General features: G+C 41.6%; 1 long non-coding RNA gene across 3 annotated transcripts in view; it reads right to left on the reverse strand.

The window, feature by feature from the left end:
• LOC106841644 (uncharacterized) overlaps positions 1–23,864 on the reverse strand; it is a 145,409-nt gene that overhangs the window by 120,382 nt on the left and 1,163 nt on the right. For all 3 annotated transcript variants that reach the window (XR_011493208.1, XR_011493207.1, XR_011493206.1), the window contains exon 2: positions 3,280–3,450. This is a non-coding gene — a long non-coding RNA (uncharacterized lncRNA). The remainder of the gene's footprint in view (positions 1–3,279; positions 3,451–23,864) is intronic.

A 23,864-nucleotide genomic window follows, 5' to 3' on the forward strand; every position in this document is an offset into this window, starting at 1 on the left:
TACATGTGGCTACTATGTGTCTTAAGTCTCTTTTATTCTCTAACAGTTCCGTCTCTCTCTCTTTTAAAATCATCACATTATTTGTTGGAGAAACCCTATCATTTATCTTGAAGAATGTTCTGCATTCTGGATTAGGCTGAGTGCCTCCTTCTACGGTATTTAACTTTCCCTCCATTTTCCATATTTCATAGGTTTCGTGGTAAGGATTATATGAGTTCATGCCTGTAAAACACTTAGCACCTGTACCAGTTCACTAGGATTGCTATAACAAAGTATCACAAGCTGGGTGGCTTAAAAACAGAAATTTATTGGGGCTGGCCCGGTGGCACAGTGGTTAAGTTTGTGTGCTCCACTCCAGTGACCTGGGGTTTGCAGGTTTGGATCCTTGGTGCCAACCTATGCACCACTCATCAAGCCATGTGGCAGCATCCCACATGGAAGCACTAGAATGACCTACAACTAGGATATACACCTATGCACTGGGGCTTTGCGGGGGGGGGAGAGGAAGATTGGCAACAGATATGAGTTCAGGCCAATCTTCCTCAAAAAAAAGCACCCCCAGAAATTTATTATCTCACAGTTCTGGAGGCCAGAAGCCCAAGATCAAGGTGTTGGCAGAATTGGTTCCTTCTGAGGGCTGTGAGGGAAAGATCCATTCCAGACCTCTCTCCTTGGCTTGTAGATGGACGTCTTCTACCTGTGTCTTCACGTCATCTTCCCTCTATTCGTGTCTCTATGTCTAAATTGCCCCTTTCTGTAAAGACTCCAGTCAGACTGGATTAGGACCTACCCTAATGACCTCATCTTAACTAATCACATCTGCAATGAGCTTATTTCCAAATAAGGTCACATTCTGAAGCATTCTGAATTAGAACTTCAACGTATGAATTTTGTGGGGACAAAGTTCAACCCTTAACAGCACAATACCTGGCATATTGTAAAATTTATATAAATATTAGCTAAGTTGTCAATCATTCCATCAATAACATGCTATACTGCTACTCATTTAAGGATTAAATGAGTTAATACATGTAGAATATTGAGCATAATTCCTAGCACATAGTAAAATTTCTATAAATATTAGCTATTATGCAGTAACATGTTATAATGTTACTTATTTAGTAATAGTTTTTAATATTAATTTATATTCATGTTACAACGTTACTTCCTTAGTAATTTTTTAATACTCATTTAAATTCATTAGACTCAGTAAGAATGAGCCACAGCCAAATAAATTTTAATAGGTAGGTGGACAGGAATAGGTCTGCAAATCCGGAGCCTAGAGGGAAAGAGTGAGCCTCAGTGGGCACCAGGCCAGCTCAGAGCCCCAGCTCAGGACAGTCACCTCCTGACTTCCCTGTTTCACCAGCTACACCACCCTGGGCAAGTCGCTTCTTCAGACTGAGGTTTCTGTTTCTCTAAAACGATCAAACACTAGATATTCTCCAAGCCCCTTGCACTTCTAAAATTCTAGGTTCCACAAGGAAAAGGATCATGAAGGACATAGCAGGCAACTGTCATTTAAAAATAGCAAGAAAGCTAGTTCACTATATTTGTAGTATCACAAAAAAACCTAATAAAGAATGTTACCAGTTATTAGGCAATAAATCATTCTTAAAATTTACTAGGAAAAATTATTTTAGTAAAAGTAGCCAGGTTGGCATATGTCAGTCTTCTCAGATTACACCATCATCTTCTTCACTTTGGTTTATTCCCATTTTTTATCTATTTCATGGATCATTTTTATTTTCTTTTTTATATGTGAACTTCCTTTGCTCTCAGTGTTGTTAGTGGTCCGTTCTTTCTTGTTTTCTAAGCCTCTAACCAATCACTTTCTTTTCCATTTTTTTATCACTAAATTCTCTTTCTTGACTTGTTTTCTCTTTTATTTCCCTTCTTGGTACATATTCTTCTTTCTCTTATTCATTTCTCTAAATTATTATTCTCTAAACTGGATGAAAGAGCCAAAGTTTCTTGGTACAAAGATAGAATCACTTACAGCATCTCAATGAGATTTCATCCTGAAAACTCTCTGTGTACCTTTTTCAGATGAGAGCAGTAACAGCTGCCCAGCTGGGGATGAAGACACAAGAGCCTACTGCAGAACCACAGCTTCTCAGACCTTTGTACGTGCACAAGCCCTCTGTCTCACCTCCAAGAGAAAGCCATCCATCCCCTGTGGGAATATTTCTCCCGGGGTAACAACTTTACTAGGAAACTCAGCTAAGAGGCACATTAACTGTCCAGCAGCCTATTGGGAAGAGTGGTGGAGGGGGCGATGTTAACTCAGGAGGAGATCGTGTGTGTGGACCAGGAGAAATACAGCCTTTCATGACATTGAGCATTGTGAGAAGAGTGAGAACATGTTTTCAGATCATCAGAAATGATTACCAATTGAAAAGAACGCAGTGTTGCCTTTGCCATAATGAGAGGGGCTGAGAGGGCAGCTACAGCAAGGATGTGGAGAGAAGGAGGGACAGTGAGTCTCCAGCAGCAGGGAGAACAGGGGCCACCCAGACCAGGAGACAGCATCTAGAGGACTGGGGACAGTGGGCTATTGCTCTGGCATCTTCATTTTCTGTTCCCTTCCACCCACTAGGCAGCCTTTGAATTTTGATTTAGCTTCCCTAGTAGACTTTCCTCCTGAAAAGACACAGTTCCCCTTAGAAAAAAATGCATGGCCTTTCTGTCTCAGACCAGTTTCATTTGTTTGCACAGTATAAGCCAGATTTCCCCTAGAACCTGATTATCCTGGGTAAGCTGAAAAGCCAAAGTGATATGACCAGAGCTTGGCAACTCTTCAGATATGAGGGGTAAACGTTGAAGAAAGAGTCAAAGATAACATCAAATTTCTAAGCCAGAGTTCCCAGAAGGATGATCTACCGCATACAGAATAGGAAAAGGTAGAATCTATCAAAGTATTGACCTTCAGGCCTTCCCTCACCACCAACCCTCTATCTTAATATCTTGCGGTGGAGGGTCTGTTGGAAATAGTCTGTAATTTCAGGGGCCATATTTCACTTCCACATTCATTTAATAATAATTATGTATTAGGTGCTTACCACGTGCAGGACACTGAAATGGATGTTATGAGATTGTACAAGGATGAAAGACTTAGCATATCATCCAAGAAGCACATTAGAGTTGCGTAGGGAATATAAGGCACATGTATAAGTAATGGAAAATGCAAATGTATTTGATGCTGTCAGCTACAAATAAGAGAAAATTCCAACTTTTAATTTGATTCAAAGAACAAAATAAATGTATTGTCTCACTTACCAAGAAACCTAGAAATACGGTGATTCTGCGATTGGTTAATATAACAGCCTCAGAATGTCATCATGGATGCAGGTTCTGTCCATCTTTCCCCTCTGCTATCTAGGTACGTTGGCCTTGGTCCTCAAGCTTGTCCCCTCACAGACACAAGAGGGCCACAGTTCCAGTCATTACCTATGACACAACAACATTGGGTCAAAGAACAAGGTCCGGGGTTTCCATTTGATATTCTTTCATTTTTATGGGTAGGAAATCTTCCTTGGAGCTTCCCCCTCCCCCTACTTCCTCTATGTCTCACTTGTCAGAATGATGTCACATGATGGTTCTTGTATCAGTCAAAGGCAAAACAAATAATATTAACCTATTAGCTTGGACCAATCAAGGTTCAACACTCTGGATCTGGGAGGGAGCCCTGAATACCAGACATTGACACAAAATCTAGATTCTATTATCAAGGGAAGGAAGGAGGGCGAAGATGGCTGACAGGTGGACAATCAACAGGATTTACTGCAACATGCATGTTGTTGCTGGCACATTTACTTGAAGCTGTTTAGTCCCATCCCACAGATGTTTAGACAGATCTACACCTGGACAATGAAGTATCTGAGAGTCTCCCGTTACTTTGCAAGAGAAAGAGAACACCATTTTCCCCCAGAACTGAGGACAGCTCTTGGGTAAATACAACTGCCATTCATTGTAGCACCATTTATGTGCCAAATACTATATGCCAGGCACTGTGCTAAGCATTCTAGGCCCATGTGCTTAGTTCTTACCACAATCCTGCAAAGTGAATGCCTTATCCCCTATCACACACATTAAAGAAAACAAAAACAAAAGCTGTGCTTCAAGGAAGCTAAGTCACATGCCAAAATCACATAGCTAAGAAGTGACAGGCAAGAGCCAACCCATTTCCACTTCAGGTCAAAGCCCCTCCTCTTCCAGTATACATCGCTACCACATAATTCCCAAGACAAGCATGTGGGGGGCAGAGGCTTCTAGGGTCTATGTATGACAGTGGGGCTGGAGGGAGGATAGTTTTATGCCCTCCCACAGATACTGTGCTGTTTCAGAATACGAGGCTAAGGGTTGGGGTGAAAAGAAGTCCTACAGAGCTTGTCCAGGGGGAGCCACTGGTTGTTTGAGGACCATCTGGGAATCTGAGAATTAGAGTGGACAGGGACTTCCTTCTCTTTCTGCCCAGGAAAGGTGGATTCTCAGCACTGCTGATTATAATGGGAGAAATAGGGCTGACTTGAAAAACTATCAGACATATATGCCAAAAGAGCCAGAGTGTTTCATAAAACTTTTTTTTAGAAATTCTGGAATCCACTCTGCATCCATCCAAATTACAAGCAAGCCTACTGACACTGTGTTACACTTCACAACATACAAAGTATTTCCCCGTGCACCATGTCCTCTGATATCTGAGGGGTGTTTTTACCCCCTTCTCAGGTGATGAAACTCAGCCTGTAGACCAGCTCTGTCCCTGAGAACTTTCCATGATGATGGAAATCTGCACCTTCCTGCCCAGTATAGTAGCCACAAGCCACATGTAGCTACTGAGCACGTGAAATGTGACTAGTGTGACTGAGGAATTGAATTTTTCAGTTTTAACTAATTGTAGTTTAAATTTAAAAAGCCATACGTGGCTAGTGGCTTCCACAGCGAATGGTGCCGTTGTAGATGTTGAGTGACGTACCCAAGTTAATTGCTTTAGTAAGCTTGACTCCTCTATTTATGGTAACAGATTGCGACAGGAAATCTTCCTGGGTTCCTTGAGTTAATCATCAACCGGATTTAAATGCTGGAAATTAAATTCTGTTGTGAAAACTTCTCTAGTATGAATTTGATAAGGGGAAAGGACCAAAAATAGTTGAAATGAACTTTCCCTTATGTCAGTTCAGTTTGAATTTGTTGGACAATGGGAGCATATTTATTCCATCACCTGAGTGAAGTTTTCCACTTAGGTTATGGGTAAAAGAATGAGCTTCTAAACCCAATAACGCAGGCAACTGCATAAGATGGCCTATTCGTTGAGGGGCATGGCCATAACTGTCCTTCACCTTCTGGGAGAAAAAACAGAATGAGAGTCTCTCTGGCAATTCACTCTGGTAACCACAAATTCCAGAAGGTTCTAGGCATCAAACAGAAATCTTTATGTGACAATATTCCTGCTTGTCAACACTGGTTGGGCCTGCGGAGGGGATGTAGGGAGAGCAGGAGAAGAACTACCGGAAGGCACGAGCTTTCATCGGTGAACTCCCATGCTTTGACGGGAAAGAGGAGTAAAGGGTTAGAGCAAGTCCCCAGGGAAAACATTTCACCTATTTTGGGGGTGTAAATATGGTCGTCTACTAATTTAAACAAATACTTCATCTTGTGATGTGATGAGGACCGTTGTCCCAGACTTTGTAATGCCTTAGATACTGCTTCTTTATTTGGACTCTGCCTACTAAGGAATTTTGGAAATGGTTGAGAAAATCTGCCAATGACAACATCCACACCTCCCACCCAACCATGACCTTTAGGAGGCCTGGGTTGCCCTGTTGCGTGAAGTTGAGGGATTCTCAGCCTGCCTTCAGATAGGTCCCTTCCTTCCTGGACAGATAGAAGGGTAGGTTAGCCGGGCAGGTGACCCTCACCTCCACCCCGGATTTAGTCAGAAACTTCATTTCATCATCATTATTAATAGCTGGGTGTGCTGATGTTTCCTGAAGAACATGATAACAGCCACACAGAATCAGAAGGAAACAAATCCATGAGTCAGCACTTTTCCCTCCTATTTGACAGTTGTGGAGAGGTTCCTGTCTGACCTAAGGATATCTGTGGGGCCTGGGACTCTTGCCCAATGTCTGCTTGAAGATCTCATATTGTGAGCAATAAGGGCACGCAGCCACTGGAATTCATAGGCATAGCAGATGGTCTGTGTGTGATGCCACTCTTTAGCCATCCAGCTACCTAAAGCTGACGAGCAGAACTGCCTCCTTAACTTAATTACAGGGCCATGTCTGTTTCCTGAATTCCAGTTATTCTGCCAAAGAGAGGGAACCTAATGATTACTGAGAATTGTGTTTGAGGTCTCTCCACACATCTCAGATTAGCCTCTTTATCTCCCTGTGAGATCAGAAATATTACCCTAGGTTAGAGATGGGGAAGCTGAGGTTCAGAAAGGGTAAGTAATTAGCCCAAGATCACAAAGCTAATTAGAGGGAGAGTCAAAATTCAAACCCTGACCCATCAGTCTTCTAGTTCCAAATTGCCACTTCAGGCAGCATGATCTAAATGGAAACAGAGTGTCCACTGTTATAGACTGAACTCTGTCCCCCAAGATTCATATGTTAAAGCCCTAGCCCCCAGTGTGCCTGTCCTTGGAGATACAGCCTTTTGGGAGGTAAGTAAGATTAAATGAGGTCATAAGGGTGGGCCCTAATCCAATAGGACTGATGTTCTTATAAGAAGAGGAAGAGACACCAGAGATCTCTCCCTCTCCACACGCACAGAGAAGAAGCCATGTGAAGATATAAAGAGAAGAGAAGACAGTCATCCACAAGCGAGGAAGAAAGTCTCACCAGAAATCAACCCTTTGGGCACCTTGATCTCAGACTTTTAGCCTCCAGAACTGTGAGAAAATACATGTCTGTTCTTTAAGCCACCCAGTCTATGGTACTTTGTTATGGCAGCCCTAGCAGACTAACACAACCAGCTTGGGGCCTTGAAGACTTTATCTTCAAAACTCCTCATGTAACACTCAGAAAAACACCACGCCCTAAATCCACATCCCACAACTTCTTATCACTTCCTTATCATTTACTTGCATCTCCAGCAGGATCAGGACTAGGGTGAGATGGGTGAGGCACTTTTCCAGGGCACAAAAAACACAGTAATCTCCCAGGTACACCCCAAAACTCAGCAATTAAGATAAATAACACTTCAATGAAATATTTTTTAAAATCAAAATTAATGCAAAAAATCCATGAGCTTTGGCTACTTTGCAGTTTTGCCCACAACTAGCCATGGTTGAGAGCTTTTTCTCCATGACTTTATCATGTAAGTGGAATTCCTGTGAATGAACCCCAAACTCCATACTTGGGATAAAGGAACTATCCTTTTTCCCCATGACAGATAATTATAAGCTGTTAATAAGAAACAACAAGTTTAGGCTAAGTGTTGGCTGTGTTACAGATTTTGTCCTGAGTGCAGAGTGTTCAATAATGAACACAGGAGATGAAGTCAGCCACATGGAGATGGCAGTCTGCAGAGGGACAGAAACAAGTAAAGGACAGTAACAGTCGACAGTGCTCAGACTCCAAGTGAGCACATGCAAAGGAGAGTGGACCATGGAAGCAGGTAGAAGACACCTAAGCCTGACTGAGGGCTTCAGGAAAAGGTGTCCTGGGGAAAGCGTCATCTCCATTTACCAAATGCCAGAGGCAGGGAAATATGGCTCCAAGCAGAGGAGAAATGTGTGTAAATCCTCAGAGAGGCTGCTGTTTACTGAGTACTTAACATTAGTTGACAAACCACAAGCATCATGGCATTGAAAGCTTGTGACATCCTCTAAGATAGGTGTACTACTTTCTTGCACATCCCCATCTAACCCATCACCGAATTCTGTTGGTTCCACCTTCAAAATAAAGAATCCAACCACCTCTTGACAAATTCATTTCCACCCCCAAGTCTGAGACTCCTAATTGGTCTGCTGGCTTCCTCCTTTGCCTTCTTCAGTCATTTCTCAATTCCAATGCCAGAGCCATCTTTCTGAACCATAAATGTGATTATGCTACTTCTCTGGCCCAAACTTTCCAATTGCTTCTCATTCTCACTCACAGTAAAGTCCAAGAAGTCAAGTAACCTGCCCTGCAAAGCCCTCTTCCTGTTAGCTCTCTCACCTCATCTCTTTATAACAACTCTATAATTGACTTACTTTGTTTACTGTTTGTATTCTCCACCAACTGCCCAAACCACCACCAAAAAAACCTGTTGATGAAGTCAAGTTAAGGTTATTAGATTTACTGCAGTAAGGGAGGAGACCATCTTGACAGAATCTTACTAATATTTAAAAATGAGAAGTTCGAGCAGGCAATTTGTAGGGGTTTAGGGCTTGGGCTAGGTGATGTTAAGAATGATCTCGCGGGGCTGGCCCCGTGGCCGAGTGGTTAAGTTCGTGCGCTCCGCTGCAGGCGGCCCAGTGTTTCGCCAGTTCGAATCCTGGGCGCGGACATGGCACTGCTCATCAAACCATGCTGAGGCAGCGTCCCACATGCCACAACTAGAAGGACCCACAACGAAGAATACACAACTATGTACCGGGGGGCTTTGGGGAGAAAAAGGAAAAAATAAAATCTTAAAAAAAAAAAAAAAAAAAAAGAATGATCTCGCAAGGTGGGGAATGGATCAGAATCGGACAATTTATGACATATTAGCTTGGGATTGGTAGGAAAATTGAGGTCAGGGTCTTGTAGGACTTGTTAAATAAACTATTAGTCTTGATTGACAAGCCTTATTTCTTACTATTGTGTAACACGTGACCAAGAATTCTTTCTGCTTCAGTTCTCACCCCACTAGAAAGTGAGCTCCAGGGGGGAATGGGTTTATTTTCCTGTTTTGTTAACTTGTATCCCATCACAGAGACGAATGCATGTAAGTTCAGAGTAGGCATCAATAAATGTTTGTTGTATGAAGGAATGAATGTTGTTATTCTGATTTTTAAAATAAGGAAACTGAAACGCAAATAACTTCCCTTGGTTACATAACTAGATAGCAAGACAACTGAGATTTTAAAACAGGGCTATTTGATTCTAAAGCCAAACCCTTTCTCCTGTACCACCCTGCTAATGATAATTAATGTTAATTGAGGCTCTGTGTTAAGTGCTTTTAATATAGTTTATAAGTTAACTCAATAACTCCACAATGCAGGTACCATCATTATTCCTCTTTTAAGGATGAGGAAACTGAGGCTTACAGAAATTAACTTACCCAAGTTCAAAAAGTTCACAAACGTAGACATGTTTCTCAAAGTTAGGTTACTGTGACTCAAAATACTATGCTATAGCCAAAAGGTGAAAACAATCCAAATGCTCATCAATGGACGAGTGGATAAGCAAAATGTGGTATACACATACAATGCAATATTATTCAGCCTTAAAAAGGAAGGAAATTCTGACACATGCTACAACATGAATGAACCTTGAGGACATTATGCTAAGGAAATAAGCCAGTCACAACAGGACAAATACATATGATTCCACTTATATGAGGTACCTAAGAGTAGTCAAATTCCTAGAGACATAGAATAGAGTTGTGGTTGCCAAGGGCTTGGAGAAGAGGGGGACGAGGAACTATTGTTTAACGGATAAAAATTTCAGTTTTGCAAAACTATGCTAAAAAACTGTATGCCAAAAAATTGAATAACCTAAATGAAATAGACAAATTCCTAAAAACATGTAATCTACTAAAACTGACTCATGAAGAAATAGAAAATCTGAATAGACCTACTAAGGAGATTGAATCAGTAATCAACACCCCTGCTCCCCCCCAAAAAAGTTGAGGACTTGATGGCTTTACTGGTGAATTCTACCAAACATACAAAGAAGAATCAACACCACTTCTTCTCAAACTCTTCCAAAACCTTGAAGAAGAGGGAACACTTCTTAATCATTCTATGATGCCAGTATTACCCTGACACTGAAGCCAAAGACACTACAAAAAATGAAAATATAGATTAGTATCCTTTGTTAATATAGAGTCAAAAATCCTCAACAAAATATTAGCAAACTGAATTCAGCAGCGTATTAAAAGAATTATACAACATGACCCAGGAGACCTATTTCCAGGATGCAAGGGTGGTTCAACATACAAAAACCAGTCAATGCAATGCACTACATTAATAGAATGGAGGAAAAACTCACATGATCAACTCAACTCATGCAGAAAAAATATTTTATAGAAATTCAACAATCTTTCATAATAAAATATTCAATAAACTAGGAATATAGGGAAAGCTCTTCAACACGATAAAGGCCATATATTAAAAAGAACTCAGCTAATATCATACTCAAAAAAACTCTCGTATATACGGCCAATTGATTTTCAACAGGGGTGCTAAGACCATTCAATGGGGAAAAGACAATATGAAAGCTTTCTCTCTAGGATCAGTAAGAAGACAAGGATGCCTTCATTCACCACTTCTATTCAACATAGCATTAGAAGTTCCATCCGGAGCAATTAGGCAAGAAAAAGAAATAAAAGGCATCCAAGTTGGAAATGAAAAAGTAAAATTATCACTGTTTGCAAATGACATGATCTTATATGTAGAAAACCCTATAGCATACACACACACACACAAACACAAATTGTTAGAGCAAATAAATAAGTACAGAAATGTTTCAGGATACAACATCAATATACAAAAATCAGTTGCATTTCTATACACTAGCAATAAGCAATTTGAAAATGAAATTAATAAAAATATTCCATTTACAATAGCACCAAAAAGAATAAATTAGTTAGGAATAGATTTAACCAAGGAGGCAAAAGACTTGTATGTCAAAAACTACAAAACATTATTGAAAGAAACTAAAGAAGATATAAGTAAATGGAAAGATATCTTGTGTTCATGGTCAGAAGACTTAATATTGGTAAAAAGACAATACTGCCCAAAGGGATCCACAGATTCAATAAAATTCCTATGAAAATATCATCGGTGTGTTTTGCAGAAACAGGAAAAAAAATTCATCCTAAAATTTATATGGAATCTCAAGGGACCCTGAATAACCAAAGCAATCTTGAAAAAAAGAGAACAAAATTGGAGGATTCACATTTCCTGATTTCTAAACTTACTGCAAATCTACAGTATTCAAAACAATATTGTACTGGCATAAGGAAAGACATATAGACAAATGGAATGGAATAGAGAGCATACAAATAAACCTTCAGGTATATGGTCAAATCCCAAATAAAGGATCCTCAATAAGAGTGCCAAGATCCCTCAATAGGGAAAGGACATTCTCTTCAACAAATGGTGCTGGGAAAACTGGATATCCACATGCAAAATACTGAAGTCAGATCCTTATTTACACCATATACAAAAATAAATTCAAAATAGGTCAAAGACTTAAACCTGAGATATATTTCTAAAACTCTTAGAAGAAAACAAAATGGAAAAGCAACAAAAGAAATAAATAGATAAATTGGATTTCATCAAAATTAAAAACTTTCGTGTATCAAAGGATACTATCAAGAAAGTGAAACAGCAACCTAAAGAATGAGAGAAAATTTTTACAAATCATATACCTAATAAGGGTCTACTCTCTAGACTATATAAAGAACTACTCCAATCCAATGATAAAAAGACAAACCAATGAAAAAATTGTTTTTAAAAATGCCAACTCATAGAACAGATTGATGGTTGCCAGAGGCAGGGAGTGGGGAGTAGCAAAACAGATGGAGGTGGCCAAAAGGTACAAACTTCCAGTTCTAAGAAATAAGTCCTGGGGATATAATATACAGCATAATGACTACAGTTAACAACACTGTATTGTATATTTAAAAGTTGCTAAGAGAGTAGATCTTAAAAGTTATCACAAGAAAAAAAATTTGTAACCAAGTATGGCAATAGATGTTAACTAAGCTTATTGTGGTAATCATTTCACAATATATACCTATATCAAATCATTATTTGTACACCTAAAACTAATATCATGCTATATGTCAATTTTTAAAAAATGAGTAAAGGACTTGAATATATATTGCTCCAAAGAAGATATATAAGTGACAAGGCCATGAAGATGACGACCAACATTATTAGTTATTAGGGAAATGCAAATCAAACTCACAATGAGAGTATCCAGAGTATATGAAGAACTCCTACAACTCAGCAAGAAAAAAACCAAACAACCCAGTTCAAAAGTGGGCACTTCTTGAAAAAGATATACAAATGGCCAATAAGCACAATAGTCATTAGGGAAATGCAAATCAAACCTACAATGAGATACCATCTCATACCGATTAGGACGGCTACCATTAAAAAACCAGAAAACAGCGCGTTGGCAAGAATGTGAAGAAACTGGAACTCTTCATGCATTTCTATGGGGAATGTAAAATGGTGCAGCCATTGTGGAAAACAGTTTGACAGCTCCTCAGAAAGTTAAACACAGAATTACCATGTGATCCAGTAATTCTACTTCTAGGTATTTACTCAAAAAGAACTGAAAGCAGGGACTTAAACAGATACTTGCACACCAACGTTCATAGCAGGATTATTCATAATAGCCAAAAGGTGGAAACAATCCAAGTGTCTATCAACTGATGAATGGATTTTTTACAACGTGTTGTATGCATACAATGGAATATTATTCAGCCTTAAAAAGCAATGAAATTATGATACATCCTACAACATGGATGAAACTTGAAAACATATGTGAAAAAAGCCAGACATAAAAGGACAAACATTGTGTGATTCCACTTACATGAGGTACCAGAATAGGCAAATTCATAGAGACAGAAAGTAGAACAGCGGTTGCTAGAGGCTGGGGTAAGTGGAGAGCAATGGGGAGTTAGTGTTTAATGGACACAGAGTTTCTGTTTGGGATGATGAATAAGTTCTGGAAATGGATAGTGGTAATGGTTGCACAATGATGTGAATGTATTTAATGCTACTGAATCGTATACTCGAAAGTAGTTGAAATGGTAAATTTTATGTTATGTATATTTTACCCAATAAAATAAAATTTAAAAGACCCTAAGATCTTTCGGTCTTCAGCAGAGGTTCTTTCTACATTCCTCCTGAGCCAACTGTAGATCATCACTCAGTGGGTTCCAACGCTTTAGTCTTTTATTAATGTCATTCTAGCCCCAAAATAAAAATCCTCCTGCAATCATCAGCCGTCAATGAGCCTATTCATGCAATGAGAAATAAAGGTGATGAAAAATAAAGAGAAACACAGAAACAGAGTAAGAGGTAATATCGACAAACACAGGTGAACAGGTTGTGCTGGCTGAAGAAAGACCTTCTGCTACTTTGGAAAGTTTAGGGAAACTGTGTTAAAAACTCATTAAGAGTCAGGGGTTTTAATTTTTTTAAATTATGAGAGAATAAAGTCCTTTTATGCATATTAATTCATTCCTTCCCTCTCTCGAACTCATGATGTACGGAATACTTAACAGTCATTTACTACTCATAATACTCACATAAGAACTGTGAAGAGTCTGAGAGTTTAGCTTGAGATTCCTGAGTGAGGGACAAAAAAACTGATTACTCCCCATATAGCAAGAGCAGCATGAGCATCAGCATATGGGCATCAGTTCTTGCCCCTGAGCCCCATGGGGTGGATGCAGATGGGCTCAGGTGGGTATCTGCACACATAGCAAGTTGCGTTACAGTACAGAAGAGACCCCTGAGCTTAGGAAACCTAAATATTTTATAATGAGCAGTAAGCATGCCTGCCCTCTGCTCCAGAGGTAGACACTATTTCTATCGTCCAAGAGGTATTTGCTATATAAATATCCTGGGGAAAAGATAGTCTGGACCATAAGGCAGTCAGTACTTCTGCTAGCAAGATTTTCAAGAACTGAAGAGATCCATGGAGAATTATTTTCCCACAAGATCCACCCTTCATTTCTGCACCAGCTTGGTTTCTGGTAAGTTTTCCCATAAGTATGCCACTCTGTGATCTACCTCAATTTATCTGACCAACAGACGCAGGGACCAGACCCACTCAATTTGTCTCCTATGGCATTTAGTTAAGGCTAGTACTCATAGGACTCCAAGCAGCAGGATAAGGCCAGCCTGCGGTATTGACCTCAACCATGTCCCTCAGGGTCCTGGATCCAACAAACTGAACAAATTTCACAAACCATCAGGGTCTATCTTAGGAATCCAAGTGTTTTTCTCTTTAACTTTCTGTATTGATCTTTTAACTTGGCCCAAGGAACTAATTCAGGTACAGAAGGAAGAAGTCTAGGCAATTCTATCAACCATAACAAGCTTGGCCAATGAGTTTAGACTGTCCCAGCGGCTTTCAGAGACGAAGTTATATCATTGATCGTTTCAGCTAAAATCAGGGGCAGATTCCATACCATCTTTTCTAATTGAACACTTTCCACTATAGGAAAAACTACTTGGAGTGTACACACAAATAACAAGCCAGTTATCCTCCCACAATACTCCCTTGAGAACCAAGGGTAGCATCTTTGGGAGAGATCTCCAGTCATCTGAGGGCTACATGATCTTTTGGTGGTATTTCCTTAAATACTCAAAGGTCTCCTATGACCATCCCTAGGGTCAAGTTCTCACGTTTTCACGAGGAAGGCAAATCAACACCTGGCTTCCAGACTAGAAGTACGAAGCTGAGAGTGTGCACAGTGCCCCTGCAAAGAAAGTTTACAATTGTTGAGACCATTCAAATGAGACCTACATCATTGGGATGAAGTGAAAAGATTGACGATGACATGGCCTTTCGGCCAGCCAGTATGTCTAAAAGTCCCAGTTCAGTTTGTATAACTGAATACAGTCCTTGTTTTTAGAATGACTGCCTGAAGGACTGTCCATCCAACCTGTCCTCTTTGTACACACCACCAGCAGAGCAGTATTCATTTACCCCACAGAATAATGGAGTGATGGCTATGGGAATTGGGATGGGGAAGACATCCAGTGGTGCCAACAGGTGTTTTGCACAGGAGGGCCCACCTGTGTGGTTTCCAATAGATTCCTCAGTCACATTAAGGTAAATGATGATCAAATCATGGTGAGAGTCATATGTAGGAGGATGCCAGACCCAGCAGTCTTAAATTTAAGTCACGTGCAACAGTGTGAAGGAGCTGCAACAGGGTGTTTTCCTATTTGAGAAAGCCTCCAGAGAGTTAACATTAATATCATGCCCTCCCTCATACCTCCTGAGGGCTAAGGTGTTCCCTCCCCAGGTGCCAGGGTTATTGTTCTCCCTCTACCACCGCAAAACTGGTGTGGTCCATTCCAATACCTATAACTTCACCTTTTGTCTAAATATGCCCCTACTCAAGCCAAAACCTTTCTCTGGAAGGGTCAAGTATAAGAGGGACAAGGGCACTTTCATAAAATGTACGCAGAACACTTGTATCAGTCTGCTGGGGCTGCCAAAACAAGATACCACAGACTGGAGGGCTTATAAACAGACATTTATATTTTCACAGTTTTGGAGGCTGGGAAGTCCAAGATCGAAGTGCCAGGGTTAGTTTCTGGTGAGGTCTCTCTCCCTGGCTTGCAGATAGCCACCTTCTTAATGTGTCTTTACATGGCCTTTCCTCTGTGCTTGTGCAGAGACAGCGGGAGAGATCACTGGTGTCTGTCCCTCTTCTTATAAGGACACCAGTCCTATTGAATTAGAGCCCACTTTTATCACCTCATTTAACCTTAATTATCTCCCTGAAGGCCCTATTTCCAAATATAGTCAAATTGGAGGCTAGGACTTCAACATATGAATTTGCTGGAGTGGGGGGCACAGTGCATCCATAACAACACTTATTCCCCAACTTTGGCCTGTGTGGGCCACCGTAGGAGGACTTGACAAGCAGCCTATTCAACCATGTGATCACTATCTTTATGATCTAGGGCCATGTTAATCCAACAAGAGAATCCAGACGGCTGAACTAGAATTAAATTTGAATTCCCTAGGCCTCCCTTTCAGCCAAGACACCACCCAGGGGGTGTACCACCAGGCCAGCCTGGAACTGCTATTAGCTGAAAGAAAGGAGTATCATGCCCAGTTATCCTAACAGCAGAATCAAAAATTTTCAAAATAGGTCTATATCACTATGGGGAGACAATTCCCCATGGTGTCTCTCTACACATCTTATGTGCAAAGGCACTGGCTCTCTTTGTTCTAGACTCTTTTTTTCCCAGAATGTTTGTCTAGCATACAGCCTTGGGGGATAAAGGTAACGGTCTTCCTCCAGAGCAAAGGGCAGCCACGTTACCTTTCCAGTGTAACAATGTTTCCCTCTAGGGCAAAGTTGAGGCAGGTTCATTGCCCATTATTAAAAATTTGGGCTTCTTAAACTTGAGGTTCCTTTCTTGTACACAACTCACTGCATGTACAGATTTCACCTGCCCTTCATCATTACCCTGTGGGAACTGGGCTTGGAGAACTCTGACTACTGCTATTGCCATGAGTAGCACAGTCCTTTGTCTCTGACCCAGGAGTCTCATGTCTTCTGCCTACAGTACTGAAATGACAGAAGGCTAACCTGTTAGTCTGCAAGTAGGATAAACCCTTCACAGTTCTTGATGTCCACCCTCATCTCTTCCGTCCTGATCATTACCCAGGAAGAAGCCAAGAGAAAACAATTCCTTCCTGGGGACTGCAAAATAATTCAGTGACTAAACTGTCTTACCAAGGTGTGTCGACCAGGAAAAGGTGAGGAAGCAGGGTTATAAATTTTTTCTAGTGGATTTTTAAGAAGGCTGTTTCAGTACACAACAACACAGGATGCCTGTCAATGGTAGAGAGCACAGAAGCTCCATCAAATACTTGACTGGCAGCATACTGTTGAGCGCCTTTTGCAATAAAAGGCTCACCATTGTCAGAATGCAAATGGTCCAGAAAGCCAAACACAGGACATGGATCAGTTTCACAGGCCACAATGTTCTGTCGGGGGTTGGCTGATCAGACTAGACCAACAATGTAACCTAAAAAAGTATAAAGAGCAGTAAGGCACCACCAACAGCCCTGAGAGGGGTTAAGAGTCCAGTGTGGTCCATCAGCCAGGAGCAGACAAGGGCAGTGTCCCACATGACATGTTCTCCCACTTTGTTCAAGGAGGAAGTTTGGACACTTGAAGGAGGGAAGATTACAGAGTAGTTCTGGAAAAGTTTCAGCAAAGCTGAAGTTCTAGGGCCCAGGAGTCTCAGAGCCAAAGTAACCTGTCAGAGGCATCCCAGGACCGGGCCTTAGACTCTCTCGTGTGCTCAGCCATTCGCTGGGAGCTACCAGGGGCAACGTGTCCTCTGCATGAATATAGAGATGGATAGCAGAGCTCAGTAAACAGAGTTGTGTCCAGCCACACTCTCTGCAGGTAGAAAACCTAAGAGGTGTGTTTTCATGGACACCACAACCAGCTATGGTTAACAAAAAAGATTCCATAGTAAGTCACATTACAATAAAAAAGGGACTAAGACTCTAAAATAGAAAAAATGGAATAGCAAAACCACGAATGCATATTCTATGTGTGTATGTTTTTATGTATGTATATATGAACACTGTAAACATATAATTGGAAAGAACTACACAGAGAGTCACATATAGTGTCAATTGTAACATATAAATATTTACACTTTAAAAAGACTCTATGAGGAACTAAAAACCATCTTTAGAGCTCCGGAGAGAAAGGCATACTAATACATATGTAAGTTTTTCAATGTGATAGACCACCTTTTTCTTTTCTCAGTAACCAAACACAGCCTGAGTGATTTCATTTGGTCTTTTCTGCTTATGGGACCAGACAAGGAGGAGGAAGGAGTATGGAACTGCTGCCCCTCCCCTTCTCACAGCCCAGCTGGAAAAGGCCTCCCCTTGGCTGCCTGGGGCCAGGATCTGATGAGGGGCAGAAAAAGGGAGCATGGGCTGCAGCAGGCCTAGAGAGTGCAGCTACATCACAGCGTCTTATCACCTACCTACCTACACGCCAACTGTACTTTAAAGATTTGAGACATAACTCATATATCATGAAATTCACCCATGTAAAGTACACAACTCGATGGTTTTAGTGTTTACACAGAGATGTGCCGCCATCACCATGACCTGAGTTTAGGACAGTCACATTACCCCAAATATCAAAACCCATTAGCAGTCATTCCTCCAACTGCCCCTTCCCACTCCCATCACTAGAAAACCACTCATCTACCTTCTGTCTCCATAAATTTACCTATTCTGGACATTCCATATGAATGGAATCAGACAATACGTGGTCTTTTGTGCCTGGCTTCTTTCCTTTAGCACAGTGTTTTCAAGGTTCATCCACAGTGTAGCAAGTATCAGTACATCATTCTGCTTTATGGTAGGATAATATTCCATCGCATACCACATTTGGATACACTACATTTTGTTTAGCCATTCATTAATTAATGGGCTTTTGGGTTATTTTCATGTTTTGGCTATTATGGACAATGCTGCTGTGAACATTTACGTACAAGCTATATGTGGACATATGTTTTCAATTTTCTTGGGCATATACATAGGAGTGGAATTGTTGGCTCATATGGTAGCTCTCTGCTTCATGTTTTGAGGAACTGCCAAACTGCTTTCCACATCAGCTGCACCAGTTTACATTCCCATCACCAACATATGAGGGCTCCAATTTCTCCCTATCTTGGCTAACACTTGTTATTGTTGTATTTTTGATTATAGTCATCTTGGTGGATTTGAAGAGGTACTTCTTGGGGGTTTTTTTTTTATGCTTTTTGGTTAGGAAGACTGGCTCTGAGCTAACACCTGTTGCCAATCTTCCTCTTTTTTTTTCCCTCCCCAGAGCCCCAGTACACAGTTGTATATCCTAGTTGTAAGTCATTCTAGTTCTTCTATGTGGGAGGCTGCCACAGCATGGCTTGATGAGTGGTGTGTAGGTCTATTCCCAGGATCTGAACCAGCGAACCCCAGGACACTGAAGCAAAGTGTGTGAACTTAACCACTATGCCACTGGGCCGGTCCCTCTTTGTGGTTTTTATTTGCATTTCCCTAGTGGCTAATGATGTTGAGCATCTTTTCATGTGCTTATTGGCCATTTGTACATCTTCTTTGGAGAAATGTCTACTTAAATCCTTTGCCCATTTTTTTAATTGGGTTGTCTTTTTGTTGTTGATTTGTAAAAGTTCTTTATATATTCTGGATACCAGTTTCTTATCAGATACGTGATTTGTAAATATTTTCTTCCATTTTGTGGGCTCCCTGTTCACTTTCCTAATATATCATTTGTAGCACAAAAAGTTTAAATTTTGATACAGTCAAATTTATCTATTTTTTTCTTTGGTTGTTCATGGTTTTGGGGTCATATCTAAATAACCATTGACTGATCCAAGGTAACAGAGACTTACTGTTTTCTTCTAAAAATTTAATTGCTTTAGCTCTTAGATTTAGACCTATGATCTATTTTGAGTTAATTCTGTGTATAATATAAGGAAGGGGTTTGGTTTCACTTATTTGCATGTGAATATTCACTTCCTCCAGGAGCATTTATTGAGAAGACTGTTCTTACTCCATTGAACTCTATGTCAATTTTAAGCAAAAATTATTTTGTTTCTTTATGACCACAATCTGACAGGAGGACAATCAGGCTCATTAATTGAGTCTTCTCAAATTCTAGAATTTCTAGTACTTGATATTTTGTGAGACAAACCTCCAAACACATTTGTTAACTAAACAAACACAAGAACCATACTTAACCTTCCTGAACTACCTAAGAACCTGAACCACTTCTGTTTGCTATAAATACTCAGTGCTGTGAAGGAGGCTGCTGGTTTCTATTGAAACTCGATCCCAGAGTATTTGTCTGGGAAGCTGGGGGACTGATTTTCCTGTTTTACCCATGACCTCTCCCAATAAATGCATTTATTAATTTCCATGAATTGTTGCGGCTGGTGGGAGGTGTGTAACTGCCGCCAGTTGTATGGCTAGAAAACGCAGGCTGCCGACAGAAGGCCACAAAGACTATTGAATCACTCCTTCTCAACTTCATCACTGCCTTGGCCCTATGAATTTATGCCTCTCCTTGGCCTTCCATCTTCTGCCGAGAGAATAATGGGGATATTGAAGTGTTCTTCAGGCTAATCCCATTGCAGCAGTTCAAAAACACCAAATGAGATTTTGGCCTTCAAGGTGGACCAACTCAAGCAAGCTAGTTGGCACACAGAAAAGACACTCAAAACGTATCAGTAGAGAACATTGAAGATTGAATGCAAAGCCTACATTTGTTCCACGGGATTCTGGAGAAAACAGCTGTTAAAGAAGTCTTCAAAGAGCCCAAAACAACCTTAAATGAAGATTCAGAATTATTTCAGAGAAGTCAACTCTAATTCAGCCTGTACTGTTCTTTGAGGCTGGTGTTGCTAATGCTAATTCTTATGCCACAGTCAGAGCCATGGATAGTCCAGGAAAAGGATGCTTGCACTGCATCATTCACAAGTTCTGGGCATGACCCAGACACACGGTATAGGCTCCTCACCCATCCGTGCAACAGATGCATCTGCTCCTCCCCTAGGTAGGGACATGGAAAGGCTTCGGATCCTGGGGTCTTAAATCTTGAAGAGCCCTTAGAGATTCATGACCCTCCCTTCTTTACAGATGAGATAACTAAGGTCCAGAGAATTAAGGGATTTTGTCACACAAGGAATTGAGGTTGATGGAGAAATATCTGTAAAGCGAGTGAGGCATTTTAGTGTTCTGAGTTGAAATCACTGATGTAAGACAGTTGTTCATTCAAAATCTGATGCTTCAAACATGCCACTGTCTTACTCAAACTTTTAAGCTGAGATTTTGATAATTAACATCAAGTGTAGGTAAAAGTGGGGCATGGGGTGGGGGCAGTTACTACAGCTTCAAAGAAACCAAATCTAAATATAATTCCCCACCACCTTGTTGGGATACAAAAGACATCCTCTAGTAGCTTTTTCTCCGCTTTAAATGCACTACAATGAGAGGTCAGTTGACCTTTGTTCCCTGGATTATTCTGACATTGTTCAAAGAGCCTCCCAGTTTGCACTTCTCAGGGGCCAGGTGCGAGGCCGCCCCTGAACACTGGTCCCCAGACCTTACTGTCAAATTCAGCAATTATTTTCTCTCTCTCTGCAGCTGCACTCAGAAGACTGCTTTTGTGGACCACCAGGAATTTCCTGTGATAGAATATCAGAAAGCTACTGGTGACTCGGAGGAGGTGACTTCACAGGGCAAAAGTTCCCTTTCTACAATAAACATTCTCAGTGTGGCCGTGTAGGAGACTTCCTACACAGACCCCACACCTACGAGCCACTTGTCATCTTGACACCAAATAGCCAGAGAAAGAAACAGAACCATTTGTAAGAGATTATCTTTTTTTTAAGTGAATTTGCCTATGGTTTCTGACTATGTGAACATCACCATGAAAACCAATGAAAAAAATCTTACCCAGAAAGGATTTTAAGAGAACACAGGCATTTTATAAAGCAAACAGACAAGCCAGTTCATAGCTCCTAGGCGAGGGATGGAGGTTGTCAAATAACTATAAAGGCGCTTCAGTATCTTGAAGGGACATGAGCAGGACCTTGCTGCCTGGCTCACCCACCCGCCTCGTGCCCCCACGGGAGGCCGGGGAGCATCAGGGGCATAACCATCGCCATAGTGCGGGAGCCTTTACTTCTCCAGCAGCCATTCCAAACGTTACCGCTCAGAAAAGACTTACTAAAGAAAAAGGCCACAACTGCTAGGTGATCAGCAGTCGGAGGCGGTGCACACCTGAGACACGTCTGATGCTCTACATGCCAGAGGAGAGAGTGGTCCAAGGGAAGAGGGCAGCCAGCACACCGGGCAGGTGCCTCCCCAATGTGCCGCTGATGGCCGCCGCCACTCCAAGCAAAACTTCTTTGACGTTTCCTCTTCTTTCAAATACTACACTGACTCCTTATCTCATCCTTGTGTCTTAATGGCATAACGGATACTCATCCACAAAATCTCACTCCAGAACCTGCTAGTGTCATCATTCATAAATAAGAAAAACTACGATGGATTAATTGGCTTGCTAGTGTGATAGACAATGAATCTATCAAAAGCTGAAGCTGAGCTTCAAACTTTTTGAGGATCTTTATAATAATCCATATTTTTAGCAGGGACTCTTGCCGACACACTGGCTGCCCCGTCCACCTAGTTTACAGCTTTGACCTCCCAACTTTCATGTGTTCCATTGGTCAGTGTTTCCCATTCACATGATTAGGCTCCTCAGGTGGCTAATAAGCTCCTCTCCTTTTCATAAAATAGGACCTCATGGTTTGCTTAGGCTCCAGGTTTCCTAGGGGTGCTCTCTCCCTCCCTCACACAAGCATGCACGCACGTACACACACACACACTCTCACACACTCACGACACTGCAAGCAGCTAGAGTTCTTACCAGGCTTTCTGTTAAAAGGTGACAGCAGCTGGGTTGAATTGCAGGTGGAGCCGGCAGCTGTCCTCACACGTGTCCTCAAATTCCTGTCCTGTGCATCCCCCAAACCCTATCTCCCCCAAGGGTCAAGCAGAAGGCCAGTATGACAAGCAGCAAACACAGACTTCTACCATCTTTAGTACAGCCCCAGTATCTTCATGGGGCTCCACAGGGGTTCTCCTAAAGAGCTTCACCCATCTCCTTGTTTCCTGTTTCCATATGAATTGAAATTACAGGCAGGATTTTGTAGCAAAATGTTGCCACCTCTTATACCTTTTCTGAGGCAAAATAGTTTGCTTTTGAAGTCACTTCCACTGTTTCCATCTGAGGATTTGACAGCAGCTCCTTTCTACACCACTAGTGTGGGTGACCCAGGCTGCCCCCTCCACGCCTGGGCACTCTGGTCAAGCCTGTCCTTGTTTGCAGTGGGGCACTTTGGCCCAACGACGGTGATTCCAGGGCATGGTCTAGGAAAAGGAACCAGCAGGTACCACACATGACAGGATTTCAGATTCCATCCTTCTCCTAACAGCACATTAAATCTTCAGAGACGTCTTAGCAACCCATCCCTCCACCCAGTAACCAGCCCCATGACTTTCCCACCCCAGGCAGAGCTCTGTCTCTGGTGGAGCCCCCAGGCATACTGTAAGATTTGGGGTAAGGATGAAGAGGCATACCAGTCTCCCCGCTTCTCAGAAGCTACTTAAGCCCCTCTCAGCAGCAGCTTTGTCCTGAAACACAAGCTTACTCCTCCCGTTCTGCAGCAGCGGTGGCTCCACTCCTGAGCTGCCGCTCCATTTCTCATTACTCGCTCTTTCTCCTTTCCCAGGATGCCTGGGTTCAACCTTGACTTTCATCCATTGTTTAGCTTCCACCTGGTCAATCTCCTCAACCATGGCTGCACCATTGCAAAGTAACATTTACAAACACATTTGTTTAGGCTTAATAAACTGGCACCGACTTCTCTATAGAATATTCAGGAAGGATATATACAATGGGACCCAGACAGAGACCAGAACTGAAGGATGGAACTAGCACCCGGGAGTGAGGTAATCCGGATCTTGGCGCAGACAGCCCCACCAAGCTGTGACACAGAACAAGGGACATCTTCTTGCCAGACCTCAGCTTGCTTCCTCTAGTGTAAACTAACAGTATATAATCAGAGGCGCTCTGTGGCCCTCAGGCTCTAAAATCTCAGCTAAGTAAGATGGTGCCTGAGCGCTTACCTAGAACCAGGCATTACACAGCTCAGATCCCTGTCCCCGTGAACTTAGCATAATGGGGAAGGCAGATATCAAACAAATAATCATAAACAATAAATGTAGCAGTGTCTGAATTACTACAGAGGAAAACTCAGAGTGCGCTAAAGGCAGATAATCCAGTCTGGGTACTGTGAGCGCATAAATGTTTGCAACTGCCCAGCGGCACTCACTCCATTAAGGAAACGG

The sequence above is a fragment of the Equus asinus genome, chromosome 12 (genome assembly GCF_041296235.1).
Source record: "Equus asinus isolate D_3611 breed Donkey chromosome 12, EquAss-T2T_v2, whole genome shotgun sequence".
Classification (NCBI taxonomy): domain Eukaryota; kingdom Metazoa; phylum Chordata; class Mammalia; order Perissodactyla; family Equidae; genus Equus; species Equus asinus.